Source organism: Platichthys flesus, chromosome 14 (assembly GCF_949316205.1).
Source record: "Platichthys flesus chromosome 14, fPlaFle2.1, whole genome shotgun sequence".
In the NCBI taxonomy this organism is placed as follows: Eukaryota; Metazoa; Chordata; class Actinopteri; order Pleuronectiformes; family Pleuronectidae; genus Platichthys; species Platichthys flesus.
In genome coordinates, this window is record NC_084958.1 from 2,881,949 (window position 1) to 2,898,296 (window position 16,348).

Genomic DNA, 16,348 nt, shown 5'->3' on the forward strand with positions numbered 1-16,348 from the left:
GTGGCGCAGCGACCGGGCGCCCAGATGTGACGGCCAGCTCCCCGGAGGGATCGGCCAGCCCCGCGGCGACCGGCTCCCCAGGGGGATCGGTCGGCACGGCGGGCGGAGCCGGGTCACTCCGCTTCGGACAGGCTCTCACCGTGTGTCCCTCCTCCCCGCACCCGAAACACTTCATCACCGATGAAGTGGCGAAAATCACGTAGTCGTAATCATCTACTTTAACATGGAAGCAGAGGTTGAGCTCCTCGTTCCGGTTGTTCAGTATCATATAGAGCTGTCTGCGGTGGGACACTACGTGTTTCAGTAATGGAGACTTACATCCAGACAACAACTTCCGTATCGGGGACGCTACCTTCCCGTGTCTGGACAGCTCTCTACTGAGAAACTCATCGGTGATGAACGGAGGGACATTGGACAGGACCAACTTGGTAGCGGGTTGGGACAAAGGCAGTACCTGTACAAAACAACCGTTCACGGTGATACCTGTCCCGACCACAGAGTTCACCTTCTCCACGCGGTCCAAAAACACGACCACGGCGCTGTTCATACGGGCCGCTGACACCACACAGCTGTGACCGACCTTCTCCCCCACAGCGAGACCGATGCTCTCTACGCTAGGGGAAACTCACACATATTTTTACACCATGCTTTCGTGTAAGTGATTTAAAATTCCCACTGGCCATGACGGCCATCGCACCACCAGCAAGACGCTGGTGAGGGGAAAGACACCCAGAGAAAGTCCCAAACCACCAGAAAATAAACTACTGTGACTCTAATGTGATATGTGATTCAAAAAATATAACATTAACGACAAATAAAGAGAAAATAAGAACGAAAAAACGCACTCACTCCGACACTCACTCACGCAACAAACTCCCAGCATGCACAGAGAGAGAGAGAGAGAGAGAGAGAGAGAGAGAGAGAGAGAGAGAGAGAGAGAGAGAGAGAGAGAGAGAGAGAGAGAGAGAGAGAGAGAGAGGGATGTGTGAGAGGGAAAGAGGCTGAGGGAGGGAGGGAGGGACTTAGAGGGAAAGAGAGAGAGAGAGCTGAGAGGATACACAGAGAGGAGAAGAGTAAGGAAAAGGGATGAAGGCAACTAGAGCGTGGTTTCAGTTCAACAGGGTGAACTAACAGAGGCAGCGAGAAATCACCACAGACAGAGTTCACGTGAAATATTTGGACTTACTCTACTCAGCAGCAGCAGCTCAGGAGGGGGGGGACACTGAGAGGCTTGTGTGAGGTAACTGCTCTGCTTTTTTTCCCCCATTCCTAACACTGCTTATTAATGAGGAAATGTTACTCCTCATCAATTCAAACCAAGTCTCTGTGATACTACTTAAACGAGAGAGGTGGGACAGTAAGCCGGGCGGGGGGGTTGGTGTAGGTTGCCGGTGGTGGTGGTGGTGGTGCTCTCTTTAATCAGTTAAAGAAGTGACAGCTACAGAAGAGGAGCTACAATCAGGACATGTTGTGCATTCCTAAACAGGGAAAGACTTTTCACTTCCCTGGGGAATCACACAAGTGTGGTTTGAGCCCTTTGATCACTTTATGATTTCCTGATATGAAGCTTGATGACAGTTGAGAGAAGTTACTGAACAATCTAATGTAGCTGTTTGCTTGGTGAAATGATACAAACGGGACGCTCATAGAAATCTAATGTTGCCCTTGTACAATAATTTTGCCTGGTTTTCAAATACATTTTCAACCATGACTGTTGCTCTGTTTCAACCTGACTGCAGGGAACTGGATCAAAACATCGATAGTCGTGACGTTCATCTTTACGCGTAAACTGTAGGTCATTAACATATTTGCACTCTGTCATCAATAAACTTCTTTATTTTCAAGTGACAACATTCAAATCTCTCAACAACAATGTAGGAAACTTTTTCTTTTTTACTTCACAATCATTTACAGTGTCACATTATCTCTTGCGAAAACAAGGTGAGGTTGCAAAGCTTATCGCATCCTCATCATGTTTTACAATGACTCTCCTAACATGTGAGGAACGTTATCCTCGTAAACATAGTGACTGTTAGAATCCCGCTGTCTCTAATAGGAGATTAATTTCTGCGAGCACTGTTTTGCACAGGGATTTATCGGATGTGACGCAGTGGAGTGGAGTCTGTCTTTAATGATATAAATCAGTGGTAAGAAAGGGAAGGAAGTGAGTTGAACAAATAAGTGTCAGCCTGTAAGTACATTGGTTGACATAACAAAGGTGAATTATTAAGATGGTGGCTGGTTTAAAACCCTTTAATTTAACTAAGAACAAGAACAAGGATCTTTTTTGGAGATTCTGAGTTTATGCTTTTTTAATTGGTATCATCATGATCAGCATTAATAAATATATTTTCCTCAATGAGTCAGAGCTCAGGGACTTGTAGTTTGTCACACGCCTACATGCTCCTGCCAACATGGAGTGCCAGAAAAGTTCCCTTGCATTAAATCGTTAAGCTTCTGTAGTATTATATTCTATAAGATTAGAATTATTCTTACACAATTAGGTGTTATTTAATGTTCTGTTAGTCATGCGACCCTCATCAATATTCAGTTTTCCTTTTTTGCTGTATTATTTACACATGATTCAGATGTGTTCATTGCTTTTTACATCCTCTTCTTTGTGCCACTTGGGAAAGTTAAATAAGGGCAAAAAGCTCATATTGAATTAACATTTTTGGAAAACTGGGAAATCCCACCGATATTGTTGCAGATTACTTGTCAGCGATGCTTTTAACGTGTTATCCATGTTGCATTAACTGGTAACCTCAAGCGCTAACCCAATGCTAGGCGAGGCTAATACCATTGTTCATGTAAGAGAACAATGGAAAATTGTGTTAATGCAGCAAATACGTGTTTTAAACAAATTCGTATAAGTGTCAACGTAGCCTAAATGAACCACCAACATCATGCATCTTATTGCTTTGCTTGACTCAGAAGCAAAAAGAAAGAGCTAAAGATGCTAAAATGTTTTGCTTAGCTGAGAGGAACTGTAGACTGGTGATGGTTCTCTTTCCATTTATCCTATAAAAAAAAATTAAAAAAACTTATTTGTGAAGCACAAAGTATGAGCATGTTTTAGGCTTTACATTTTCCTCAGATCGTCATATATCAACTACAAAGATTGGAATGTCCAAGGGTGTGCTCCACTTATGTAACTTTACACTCGTCTCTGACATTTAAAGTAAAAGAATAAAATCTTTATTGCACAAACACACAAAGCAAATTAAATGAAAACACCTTATTACTCATTGTCTTTGGAGGAGACAGTTGGGCTACCACATCAGTAGATAACTGAGTGTTTCGAAGCTCCACTACAACCCTAAATTTTGAATAAAAGACCTGGTTAAGTGACAACTTTTTAATGAATAAACTTACCTCTTGTCTGTATTCTCTCCAAGTGAAATCCCTCGTCTTTACTTTATTCAATGAATGTTCGAAGATATTATATATAGAAACATTCAGTTAGCAGTTATAATGAAAAACATTTACACAGCCAGAGCTGTAGAAACCTCTCAAATACAACAAAATCTGATTTTGATTGGAGCTTATATGAGTAATCAATAAACAGTCAACTTTCCACATGTGTAGCGATTGATAACATAACGTTTGCTAGCTTCAGCTTCTTGAATATGAAGAGATGCCGTTTCTCTGAATGCTCAACAGGCAGTTTGACCAGCGTACTGAATTTTCTTTACAATTGTGTTTGTTGTAGGTTTGTGACACATGTGGGCATGTGTGTAATGACTATACTACAGTATGGTGAGCTTAAGTCTGTCGGTGGAAATAGGATTTAACCTTTATCACTTGGCCTTACTGACAGCAGCAATAGGCAAGGGCACTCCCATAATCGGACAAAGTAAAGACAATTTAAAAAATGTTCTTTACAGCGTTGTCTAAAATATCACGCAGTCTTCAATAAATGAAATGCTCTCAGTTGCCATGGAGATCTGTTGACATATGATCTGAGCAGTAGCAGTAATCTTTTACCCATCACGTTTTTTTGAACTAGTCAGGAAGGAGCCTTGTATTGGGATTTGTTTGTCAAACTAGTTTTTCTAAGGTGATGAATACATTTGGATCTTGAAACCTAAGCCAACACACACTCACGGCTGGGGCTGCCTGTAGTGATGCATTGGATGTCACTGTGGTAGATTCCAGTGGTTTGGAGGTGGTGGTGGCAGCAACATGAGCATGCAGGATCTCTCCATCATCCAGTGTGGATGATGTAGTGAGGTGTAGTGTAGTGGACTGTAGAATAGATTTTCTCTGTGGAAAAACATGAAACTGTTCTGGTATAAGAATCTCATTCGAATTTTTTGTTATTGAGCAATCTGTTCACTGTGAGTTGTATGGAGCCACGTGTTTATAAACAAATTCTTAAAGCAACACTACATACATATTATAAATAGTGACGGCCTGCAGTCACAACTGGTACTTAATTCTGTTGCGCCCAGAGTCAAAAGAGTTAGGCAGTTTTCATAGATAGAAAACAAACTATCAATCATTTGACTGAGCTGCGCAGACCCACTCACTGAGCTGACGCATGGCCAGATATTGAATATTCTTCATGATCCCTGGCTTACAAAAGCGGAAATGCTGTAAATTTATCAAATACAACAATTACAGATTAACTTGAATTATGCTATTTTAAGTTTACATGATATCAGAGATAAACACCTTCAGTGTACCATCAATATAATTTTGAAGCTGTTATTTTAAGTTGGTATATTTAGTTTCAGAATGTTGATTTTGCAATTTACTACTCTTGTGAAACACATACACCTGTCTTTCCCATGGTTAGAGATGGAATTAGTAAAAAGGGACTGAAGTTCTTGAAAGGCAAACTGTAACCAGGAGAGGGTTAAACACTTTCTTTATGGAGCTGGAAATGGACATACATAAAATGTCAACACATAATTCAAAAACATTATTGTCTGTAGGAGTCCTTATCACTGGATTTAAGAAAGCAAAGACTTGCGTATCTGCTCTAAAGGTTGTTTGTGTCGGTTGTGTGAGTCTGATACTAAATACCAAAGGTCTAAAGTCTGATTGATTAACCACCTCTTTACATCATTTCGTCTCATTCATTCATTTCCACAAAGTCGTATACGTGAGAGACTCTTTGCCAAGAGTCAGCCACGTTACAGCTATGCCCACAGGCCACATAGGCAAATCTCCATCTGGAATGGATGCATAGCAAGCAGAAATAACAATTTTAGCTACTGCTTTCTGAGACATATTTAGAAGCCTGCAAAGCATAAATCACATTGAAAGGCAACAAAGAAAAGGAAGGGGCCATGGTTTTGATCTGCTACTGCTGTTGCTACCTGATTAGTTGTAGCTCAGGATATAAAGCAGGTTGTCCACTAACCAGAAGGCCGGGAGTTCAATCCCTGTCTCCCCATTCCGAATGCCAAAGTGTACTTGGGCAAGATACTTAACACACATGGACGCACTGTATCAAAGTGTTTGTGCATGGGTGAATGGCAAATCTGTAATGTAAAGAGCTTTGAGTGGTCATCAAGTAACCTGACGTTGTCATACTCACAATTCTAGTCAGAATGTGAGTCTGATACCGCTCCATTGGGCTGTGATAATGGGGCGTGTTTCAGCCGAACCAGAAAAAAAATGCCTCTTGTCTCAATTGGATAGACCTACAACCAATTAGAGCAACGTAATATGTGACGTATGTTAAGCGACACATTGTGAGTTATTTACTAACGCCGGGTTCACACCGGACGCTGAAGCGACGGTTAAGCACAGCGCCAAGCCTAGCTGGCTCCCATCCACTCCTATGTTAAACCTTTGTGCTGGTCACACCGGAGTCTGAAGCGTCGCGCTGCGCCAAGGCTGCCTAGCGCCCTGCAGCGATCGTTTCGGCATCGAGTCGTTTATTATTGTTTATTCGAGTCAAGGAAACACACTGAAAAATGATTTTAAACGATATTGATGACATATTTTATATGATTTAAATGATCAAACATGTATCCCATACTTTGAATTCCCCTTCTGTGTCCTGGAGTTTTAATATTACCAATGCCATTATTAAATGTCCCCCTCTGCCCATCCACTACAGCCACACAAGCAGTGATAAAGATAAATGTCCATCATCGTATAAAGCCCGCCCTGACAATCTGATTGGTCCGAACAGTTTCTGTTCGGCCATAATTTCTCCCCAACAGAGCGTCTCCAGACCGAACTTCCCGACCTCAAATGTTGGGGGCGGGGCTAAGTTCTTCTGGCATCCAGGCTAGTCATCAAGAGTAGAAAAGTGCAAAATATATACAGACCATTTACCATTGTTGTTGCAATGACCAGAAATAAAATTCCTTTTAGCAAATTTTAAAGCATAATTGTGGTTCACTGCATCATTGTATACATACGGCATCAGATAACATGAATGTATTCAATCTTGGAAGAAGGTGTAAACATGACCCGAATGATGCCAATTACCATTTTAATAGAGGGAGTAACAAATACTGAGGATTAGTAGATACTGCTCACCCTCAATGTAACACCAATACAGTGTAACACACTGTTTATCATATAGTGTCCACACTACATTTATTAAGTTGTAAAGATTCTGAATCCATGCCCGGGAGGCCGAGCTCGACGTGAACAGTAGTGATGTTGCAGCTAATTCAGCAGTCCTTACCCACAGCAGCAGAAGTGGTTTTAAACAATAGAATTCATTTTGTGGGTATAAGACAATTCAGCATCACTAATAAGAACACAGTGTGACCTACCGTTGTGTTTTGCTCACCCTCAGCAGCATTGTCAAACTCCCGGGAGGAGCAGGCTCTGTCTGAGGAAACACTTGAATCACAAATCACTAGTTATCTCCTGAAGCTCAGCTGAAGTTGACTGGAGCTTCAGCTGTGGCTACAGAGAACAACTGGGACATCTCCTGGGAAATAGTAAGCCTGGCATAGAGAGATGGGCTGCATCATAGCTAACATCCCACTCAAAGAACACTCTCTCCAAGCCTCAAAGTCCCTCAACTCATTCTGACTCCTTCACAATGAAGCAACATGTTTTTACAATGAGTCTTTTGATCAGTTACAACTTGTGTTTATTTAAAAATATATGACATGTTGTGGATAAGAGTATATTTTATAGACAACAAACCACATGAAAACAAAAAAAAATTAATAGCATGACGTATCTGTATTAACTCTGTTAATCTACTACATCAGTACTGTATTAGTGCTGTTGGAATCTGATCTTGTTACACTCTGAGTGGACTAAAAGCATTAAATGCCTTTAGATGTTGCACATTACAACATGAACGTCACAAAATAATCTATTTCTAGACCTAATCTTTATTTATGTTACCACAGTGCTTGTTAATTTGGACATGTCCTTTAATTGCTAGCTGCCAATAGCACAAATCAAAGAATTCCTTGTACGGATACCTGAGTTAACAACATTCAAGTGGATTATCACACTGTTAAATCACAATGCTTCATGTGTTGTTTGAATATAACTTGAAATGTCTCTAGCCAGTTAGTCCATTGAGATGTGACACCTTATTAATATTCATCTGGATGTTAATGTGGATGTGTCAGGAAATCCAGTTTTTCTTCCTCCACTCTACTAAGTCATTTTCCTGCATGATTCCTGCACCTGCTTCTGTACTTCTGTAGTACTTATGGGCTTTCATGAACGTTATGTTAAAAGCCACACAGCAAGTTTGTCAAGGCCAGGAGAAACACAACATGGTTGAAAATTTGAATCCTCACACTTCAGACTGTCGGTATGACAAATCAGTGCGAAATTCCTCACTTCATCTCAGAACCCTTGAATCTAAAGAAAGTTCTGGAGGTATGAGAAGAAGCATGATTTGATGGAGCGATAAAATTGGAAAAAAGGGGAGTTTTCTTGGCCTCTGCATCAACAACAATAAAGTAGTTGGCTGCCCAATAGTCAGAAACCTTGAGCAGCAACTAACGATGGAAAGTTTTCATAATTATTCATTTTATGAAGCGTCTCTTCCAAATCATGTGGCAGTAGATGTCAAACTATTAACTGTGTTGGGTGTGTGTTTGTGTGGGATTTGTCCTCTGGTTATCATGAATGTCTGATCCAACAAGATATGGAGATATATGAGGTAAAGTTTATGTTTTGACATTACTGGATGGTTGTTAGGTGGGTTCTGTGAATAAGTTTGGATTTTATTTCATTTTGTTTGTACTTTTATTGGGATGAACTTTTCTGTTCTCTTCTGATAATTTGTTTGGATTACTAAAACATTGCTTCATTAAGCTATGACTGATACTCAACACTAATACTCAACACTGATACTCAACACTGACACACACTGAGCATTTTAATACTGAAATATTTCGTCTGATTTAAGAAAGTCTCGAATTGCACAACCTTCGCTTTATAAAATCTCCACACAAAAACAACTACAAACACTTGGTAGGTGGTGATAACGTCTACGTCAAGGATCCGTCACATACCAGAGAAGAACGTTGTGGTCCAGGTAATATGAGATTGCCAGTAATGTGATGCAAATATCATAGAATGAGCAGCAAACTTTTAGTCAGACCTGAAAAATGCTATTAAAACGTGGAGATGGGCTATCGGTATATAACCACCATTGTTGTTGTATCTGACAGATTCTTATCACAAAGAGAAAAAAATATCCGTGTGTGGACAAGGCCAAAGTTAACTACTGTGCTGTTAAAATTTTTACGATTTTATTATTGGAGCTGTGTCAAATTAGGTATTTTCTATTCCCTCTTTCTTTTCCCCTGCTGAGGTCACTGTACATTCAGTCCTCAAATAGAGAGTCTGTGTGACACTGAATTCTCAGCTTGGTCTGTAGGTAAAGCATTTGAGAGTAATTCATTTTGAGACATCATAGCTTGATTTTTCCTGAGGAGGCCAGAATTAAAGGTGAATCTGGCTCTGACCAAATTTACTCAAGTTGTATAGATGTCTTCAAATAAGTTAACGAAATAAGGAGGCGTTCATTGAACACGTTCACAGCATTTTTTGAAAGATCTATTGCCTTTGTGTCCGAACAAAAAGTAGACACGCTTGTACTGGACTACTTTGTGGGTGATCTGCAGCCTTTGAGTAAAGTCAAAAGAGGTATGCAGTCATTCAGACATGTCCCCTCAAGAATAGAAACAAATTAAACAATCTGAACAAATTAACTTGCACTTGTTCATTTTTGGAACTGTGAACTTAGTTCAAAATGCTTTAAAATTACCTATGCATGTGAAGTAGTTAATTTTCATATGTATGAACTGACCTTGAACTAGTTCTTTTTAAGTGTGAACTGGAAAAACACTACAGGAGAGATGATGTCGTTGGATTGTAATGAACTTTCATTGCGAGAGGGCCAAAAGAAGACGTGAAATTCCATTTTGAATCAAGGCTGCAAAAAACTGAAAGTGGAAACAAAGAGACCCTTAATCAATAAATAAATCAAAATTCAAATTTCCTGTCATATTGCTGTTACTATCATGAAGGGAGAGCTGGTGGTAGATGGAAATGAATGAGAGTAATACATGTGGCTGTGTGGAGAGCTGCTGTGTGGCTCCAACTGGGGCAGCCCGCCTTGTTCCACCTCAGTGGAAGATTAATGACTTCTGGGATTTGCCCCCCCAGTCTCACTCTCTCACCCTGCTATGCTCACCCCGCTTCTGCTCAGCCGCTTTACTGCCATTATTTAATGTTTATGCGGGATCATGTGGTGCAATGCATCAATATTTACTTTGTTAAAAAGTATTTTCGCTTAACACATTATTTTTTATTTTATTTTAATTATATAGAATAATGGTGTAATGATTTATTAATACGAGGTTTATCACTTTTATTACATGCACAAATTTTGCTATTCATTTATTCTATTTCTATCCTTCGACTCTTCTCTGTTGTCTAAACGCTCTGACTGTGTGACTCAAACCAGTGCACACTGTTTTCACTTGCACATGCAGAGATCCGCTTTTCCCATCCTCGAGGTGCCTGTTAGCTGAGCTGCTTTCTGGTATTTCATCATATTTACATGCTTAACAGAGCATGGCGACTGTATTCACCCAATAAAAGTTCACTCATGTTTTACGTGAACATTGTGCTGAGTAGAAGCCCATATGACCTTTTCGATCAAAAGGATGCAGAGCTCCGACAAAACGGAAATGGAATGGGTTGCTTACAGGCCCTCTGTTAAAATCAGTTACATCACCAGAGCTGTTTCGAGGAGTAATTTCATGTTTGTAGCGCTGACATTTTTACTTCCTTATGTAGGAGCTTTCTGGTGTCAGGGGGAGGACAGAAGGACAAAGAAGGGAACAACCAGGACTTTGTGTTTAGATGAACAATATACAGAGGCTTTCGTGACTCACTGTTAAACAGTACATATGAAAAAGTCCTGTACTCGCCAGCTTATCTCATCTTTTTGGGACGTTTTACTGACTTTGAGGTTTGAGCTCATCGTCTAAAGGACAAGGAAGCCAGTGCATTTGGAGTTTCTCCAAGTGCAATTCAAAATGTGCATCATCTTGGCTTTATTATCTTTTAGATATGTTTAGAGCCTGACTTGAGACCACCTGTGGCCAACTGAATTGATTGCACATAGTTTAAAAAAAAGGTGCACACTCTGCACACCTGTGTAAACAAGTACTACAAATCAAACTGCTGTCAGGTCAGAAACCAGGGAACTCTATGGAGAAAAAACATGAAACAGTGTTGAGGCACAGATCAGGACAAGAGTATAAAACCATTTCCAAAGTGCTGAGTGCGCCCAGGAGCACATTGGCCGCAAATACTGTGAAATGGAAGCAGTTTGGAACCATGGGACACTTCTAAGGTTGTAATCTGCAGCAGGAATACACGCAGCCAGCTGCCTTGTGCCAACAGTCTAGAATGCTGCTGTTGATGTGATGGTGGGGAGAATGTTTGCATCAACAGCTTTGGGCCTTAATACCAATCAATCACGGTTTAAATGACACAGTCTACTGGTGTATTGTTATTGACCATGTTCACCACCATCATCTAATGGCAGGATAATGCTAGATGTCACAAATTGGTTTCAGTGACCTTTGCCGGATGTTAATCTAGTAGATGCTTCATAATGTCAACATGGAGCAGAATAAAATGATAATCTCATGAGTATGTGAGAATGCAAATGTCTGAGTGAGACGCAGATTTTCTTCTGAGTTCCTCTGTCTGTAGTAAGAAATCTAGAAAATGTCTTTGTGAGCTCATATGAGAACAACAGGATACCTTTTGGACAGCTCATGTCTGACAAAAGCATTGACAACATCTTGTGGAATCAATGCCAGTTAGTGAGCAAAGGTTAGAAGAGGCCATTTGATGAGCTTTGTGAGCCTCCTGAATCTGTCCTGTTGTTCGTCATTTGCAGTTTACTAAGAAGATGCACTAGTGGTGATTGTGAAGCAAAGTTTTTAGTTTAAAAATGTATTTTTAAGCGGACCTGCCTTTTTGTGCTCTATGCCCCATACATTCCAAAGTGACTTGCTCCTGGGCAAATAAACTGACAATGTTTTCAGGCTTCCTTCTTTTCTGTGCCAAAGAACATCATCAATAGAGTCTTCCCTGTTACAGTCTAGTCAGCCAGTCATATTTGCATCTGTATGATGGAAATATGAAACTTGATTTATTTTTGATTAGCTTACATCATAGTTTAAGCTGCTGCCACATTTTCTACAAGTATATAAATATATTTATTCCAACTTGATTCTACAAATTAATATGAAGTATTCCAAATTACTGTAGAAAGTTTGAATCTGATTGTTTCAACAGAAATAGTACAGTACTTCTACTGTAAAAACAAAGTATTTAAAAGTGATGACCATGCCACAAAACGTATCTGCTGGTATATGTAATACAATCTGCTTCTGTTGGAAAAGTGGTTTCATTGTTTTCAGTTGGTACAGTATGTGATGATGTGGCCGAACGTGGGCAGAATCTAAATTTAGATTGGAATGAAATATGCCAAGGAATTCAGAGTGAGACTGCAAATTCTTGATGGAATCTGCAGAGTATCTGCACTTTTACACACACACACACACACACAAACACACACACACACAGGCACACACTAGTTCATATCCAAGTATTTTGTTAAACCTCTCTATCCTTTGTCTTAGCCAGAAAATTATAAATTGCTGCTGCTGCCTGGTTGCTGCTGAGTCTGAATCACTGTGACGCTGTCTGGCTCTTTAAAGATCATTGCAGTGGAACTGTGCCCTGATACTCCGCTCTAGTACAACGCTATACACACACACATACACACACTCTCTCTCCTTCATATCCAGTTATTTTGTTAACCTTTTGAATTGCAAACAAAAGTATGATAATTGGCAGTAATACAATCACAATAATTCATGCCACTTATAATTCTTACTCATTTAAAATTAATCTATCTCTTATTAGCATGTTGTGGCAAAGTTATAGAAACCTGATGTGTGTCTTTAAGTCAAGTCAGGGTTGTTTCTTCTTATGACTGTGTAAACATAGTTAACCAGAATGAAGACTTGTATCAAATCACCCCTTAAATTTATAACTTAACAAACAAGTCACTGGATGCAGCTCTTTATGCTAAACAGGGAACTGTACAGTGATGGAGCCCAAGTTAACTCACATTCGTTAGGTGGAAGTAAAACTTTGACTTTAAGTTGGAACAGTTTCAGACAACATGCAGTGATGTTATAGTAACTAGACAAATCAACTTGATTTTAAACATCAACAAACCAATTTCTATCAATCTCTTTATAGCATCTCATTATAGTTTAATTTTCAATCAGTTGTTGCTTTAATTCCATTTGCAGTGTTAAAGATGGTATTGTAGTATTGTATGATGATCTTTCTTAAAAAGCATAACATGATAAATACTTTGACTTGATAGAAATCCTGATGTGGGCCTTTGGGAATGCATAAATTATATGCAGGTTATGAAATTAGTTATGAATACAGTTATGTCATACATTCTTTGTATCCATCAAAAACCTGTTTGAAGTACTTTACTTGACTGTAGAATGAAATTCAAATACACTTTAATTTGAATGATGCAATGAATTTTTGAGCACCATCCTCAGGATGAACCTCGCTTAAAGCCTGTTTGTATTTCTTCTGGCAGAGCGGCCACAACAACACGGTTTTCAATATGTTAATCCTTCCATTCAGCTCTTCTTAGTATTAACAAGTGTGAACACACTCACTCACGTTATATTGAGATCAATTTCACACATGCAAATAATGATCCCACTTTACACTTATAGAACTCACACCCTGTTAACTTTTTAGAAATTGTGTGTGCAGATGGTGGATGTGTTTAGTGCTAATGACTGTGTGTGGATGTGTTAATATGGACTGCTTTGCATATGGTTAATTAAACTCACACCATAGCTGCTTGATTTACCCGTAAGAATAAGAATTAGAATCGACTGTACACGTTAATGCACAATTAAATCAACATTTTCCTTCATTCACTTGAGCACTCGTGGAAAGAGGAGGAAAATGACCAGGAATTCAAGAGGATTGAAATCAATCGCAGCAGCTGGCCGGCAGGTAGCTTATTGCATCAGTTCACGGTGATTCTGTCACGATAAAGAGCTGCTGATTAGTGTGCTACTCCGAAAAATGGAGGAAACACTTGAGTCGTTTTCATTTTTCTCCAAAACATTGATCACAAAAAATCCTATTCAAGAAAGTGGTCTTGAGGGATAATTGTGATGATGCCCCCAAAGAAGAGCCTGATAAACACACTCACAATACTTGTCATGCACAGTGTGCACATGTCTGATTACTTTACACTGGTGTCTAAAAACACTTCTCTTTGGAGTGACCAGGGCTCTGCACTACGTAGCAAGTTCAACATACCCAGGATCTCTTTCCGATATCTGTATGAACTTAACCTAACTGTCGCAGTCAGGCTGATCACGAAGCTGGTTATCAACCCGATAAGTCAACCCAGGTCATCAAGAGCTGAGCGTATGCACATTAACGGGGCAAGATTTACTGCATATGACCAACCACAGACATGGACAAGCTTTGGACTGACAGCAGATTCACATATTTCACAAACGAGGAGCAAAGTATATTATCCAAGCTAAAAGAAACACAGTTACAGCTGCTAAATGCAGGAATAACATGACGGTGCGCATTTGGTATTATGGGATGCAGCCAGCACATCTTGAAACAGGGAGAGATTGTAATGTACCGTGCGTGTTAGCGGTGGGGGTCGACTTAACTAGGGTGACCAGATTTGAGTTTGTAAAAAAGAGGACACTTCGTCGTGGGGGGGGTTGGCGTGGGGAGGTGTAGTGTATAGCATGCCGCACCATGACCATGTGAATGCATACAAATGTCACAAATGAAATGACATAAATGACACAAATGACTATATGAACATCTATTTATTGAACTTTAACAAAATTGCAAAGTGCAAATGTAAAACAAATCTTTTTTGTGGCATTTAAATGTGTCAATAATGATAACAAATAAAACATTCCAAATAATAAATTCTAAGCGCAAGAGCCCTTCCGGGTTCCTTACGTGCTTATGTATCCCTCCTTACATGCTGACGGGTGTCGACCCCCTTTTCTAAAATTTACGGCAAAGCTCCGCAAGCTCACTCAGCCCGCAAGGCTGTGATTGGTCTGCTCTACATCCCCTCTTGAGCTGCATTTCCGGTTTCATGCCCCATAATACCGGCAGAAATCAGGAACATTTAGAAGAACGAATATGGACCAAATAGAAGAGCACTTGGCAGAAGATATCCGATAGTATGATCACTTGTATAACCTGTCACTGACTGGCGGATTTGTCCGCCAGAAAAAGGCTACGAGGAGCCGCAGTGGCTATGTAAATAAACAGTCTAATTATAAGAAGTTGCTCTTCAATGTCCAGCAGCTCCATCTCAATCAATTGTTGTTCGGTTGGAATCGTGAATACACTCTCTGCCATGGTTCACCGTGTGTTTGTAATGGAGAACACGACTGGTAGAAGGTAAATAAACAGTCAACAACGATTGCCACAAGCACAAAGAAGGCGTCTCTCAGGTTGTCTTCGACAAAAAGCATTACTCCGCCTAGTGTTCTGGCGCGGAATTGCTTTGTAAGATGCGCAACGGTTGGGGAAGCATGAATGAAAAAGAGTCTGGCGCCACAGCGGCGTGAAAAGACGCAGACGCAGTCGCAGAAGCATGTTTCAGGCTTCACTTTGGTGAGGGCTGACTGTTCGAGTCGCAGAGAGAGAGAGGGGAGGGAGGAATGGGGGCTGTCACAAGGTAAATCTGTAAACTATCTACCCACCATCTATCCAATAAATATTTAATTTCATAGGATACACCTACTTAAAGGGAAGCATAGAGAAGTTACCCGATAAGCAAAAATAGTACAGGGCCCAGATCAACTAATGGCTTTGCCATGTACCAGCTGAGCATACATGCCCTAAAGCAGCAGGTCTCTGCTTTGACTGCATGTCCTTCAATATCACTATCTAGTAAAGATAAAAGTTTCAAAAATATACCTGGAAAAATGAAAAGCACATCACTGATAAACACTCATGCAGTTGGTGACAAAAACCCACACAAAAACAAACACACACACTGTCCTGCTGCCCCAAATACTCACAAAGGCATCAAACATGGGAACATTGGCAGTTGGTCATACGTCCTCAACCAATTCACTATATCCTCCTGTTTGAGTTTTGTCTGATGGAAACTACTGTGATCAGCTTTGTCAGGAATTAACTGAGCTAAAGTTTAAATTTATAAAAAGTATTTGAATTTGGATCCTTCTCAGCACTCGTAGAGCTGTTGTGTGCCAATATGGCTGATGGCCATTCAGGGTAATACAAATAAAAAAGTAAATAAACGTTCCACTCCCTTTATCTCTTGTTTCTAACTCTGCTGAGTCATGTGATTTAGACGTCACGACAATGGTCCTATTAACACTGATATATTAACTGGTATATTGGTGAGCTGTTTTTAAATCTTTGTGTTATCAGTGGGAACTGATGAAGGTTATCTGACTTCACCCTTGCAACATAGACCTTTTATTAAAAGCACATCATACACAGTCCAGCACAAAAATAATTAAAAGTGAATATGGAGTAGAAAAAAAATTCTACAATTCTACAACCTTAATGATAAGGAATTATTCTGAAGCAGATCCAGAGCATAAACACAAGACAAGCAAATAATGATTATGGAATAATAATATGATGATTATCAGTATTATGTAATAAACCGTCAGCTTGCTTTCCGTTCTCATTTTATTAAATCAATTTGTATAATTCAAAGAAATGTTGAATTTGTGTCTTAATAGGTGACATTGGAAATTCCACCAACTCCATCTAAATGTCAACA

General features: G+C 39.9%; 1 protein-coding gene across 1 annotated transcript in view; it reads left to right on the top strand.

Moving 5' to 3' along the window:
* Positions 1-1,089: 1,089 nt before the first annotated feature.
* The window catches only part of LOC133968568 (cadherin-12-like), a 95,405-nt gene continuing 80,146 nt past the window's right edge, over positions 1,090-16,348 (top strand). The window contains exon 1 of the mRNA XM_062404687.1: positions 1,090-1,240. The gene's annotated coding sequence lies outside the window, so the exon portion shown is untranslated. The remainder of the gene's footprint in view (positions 1,241-16,348) is intronic.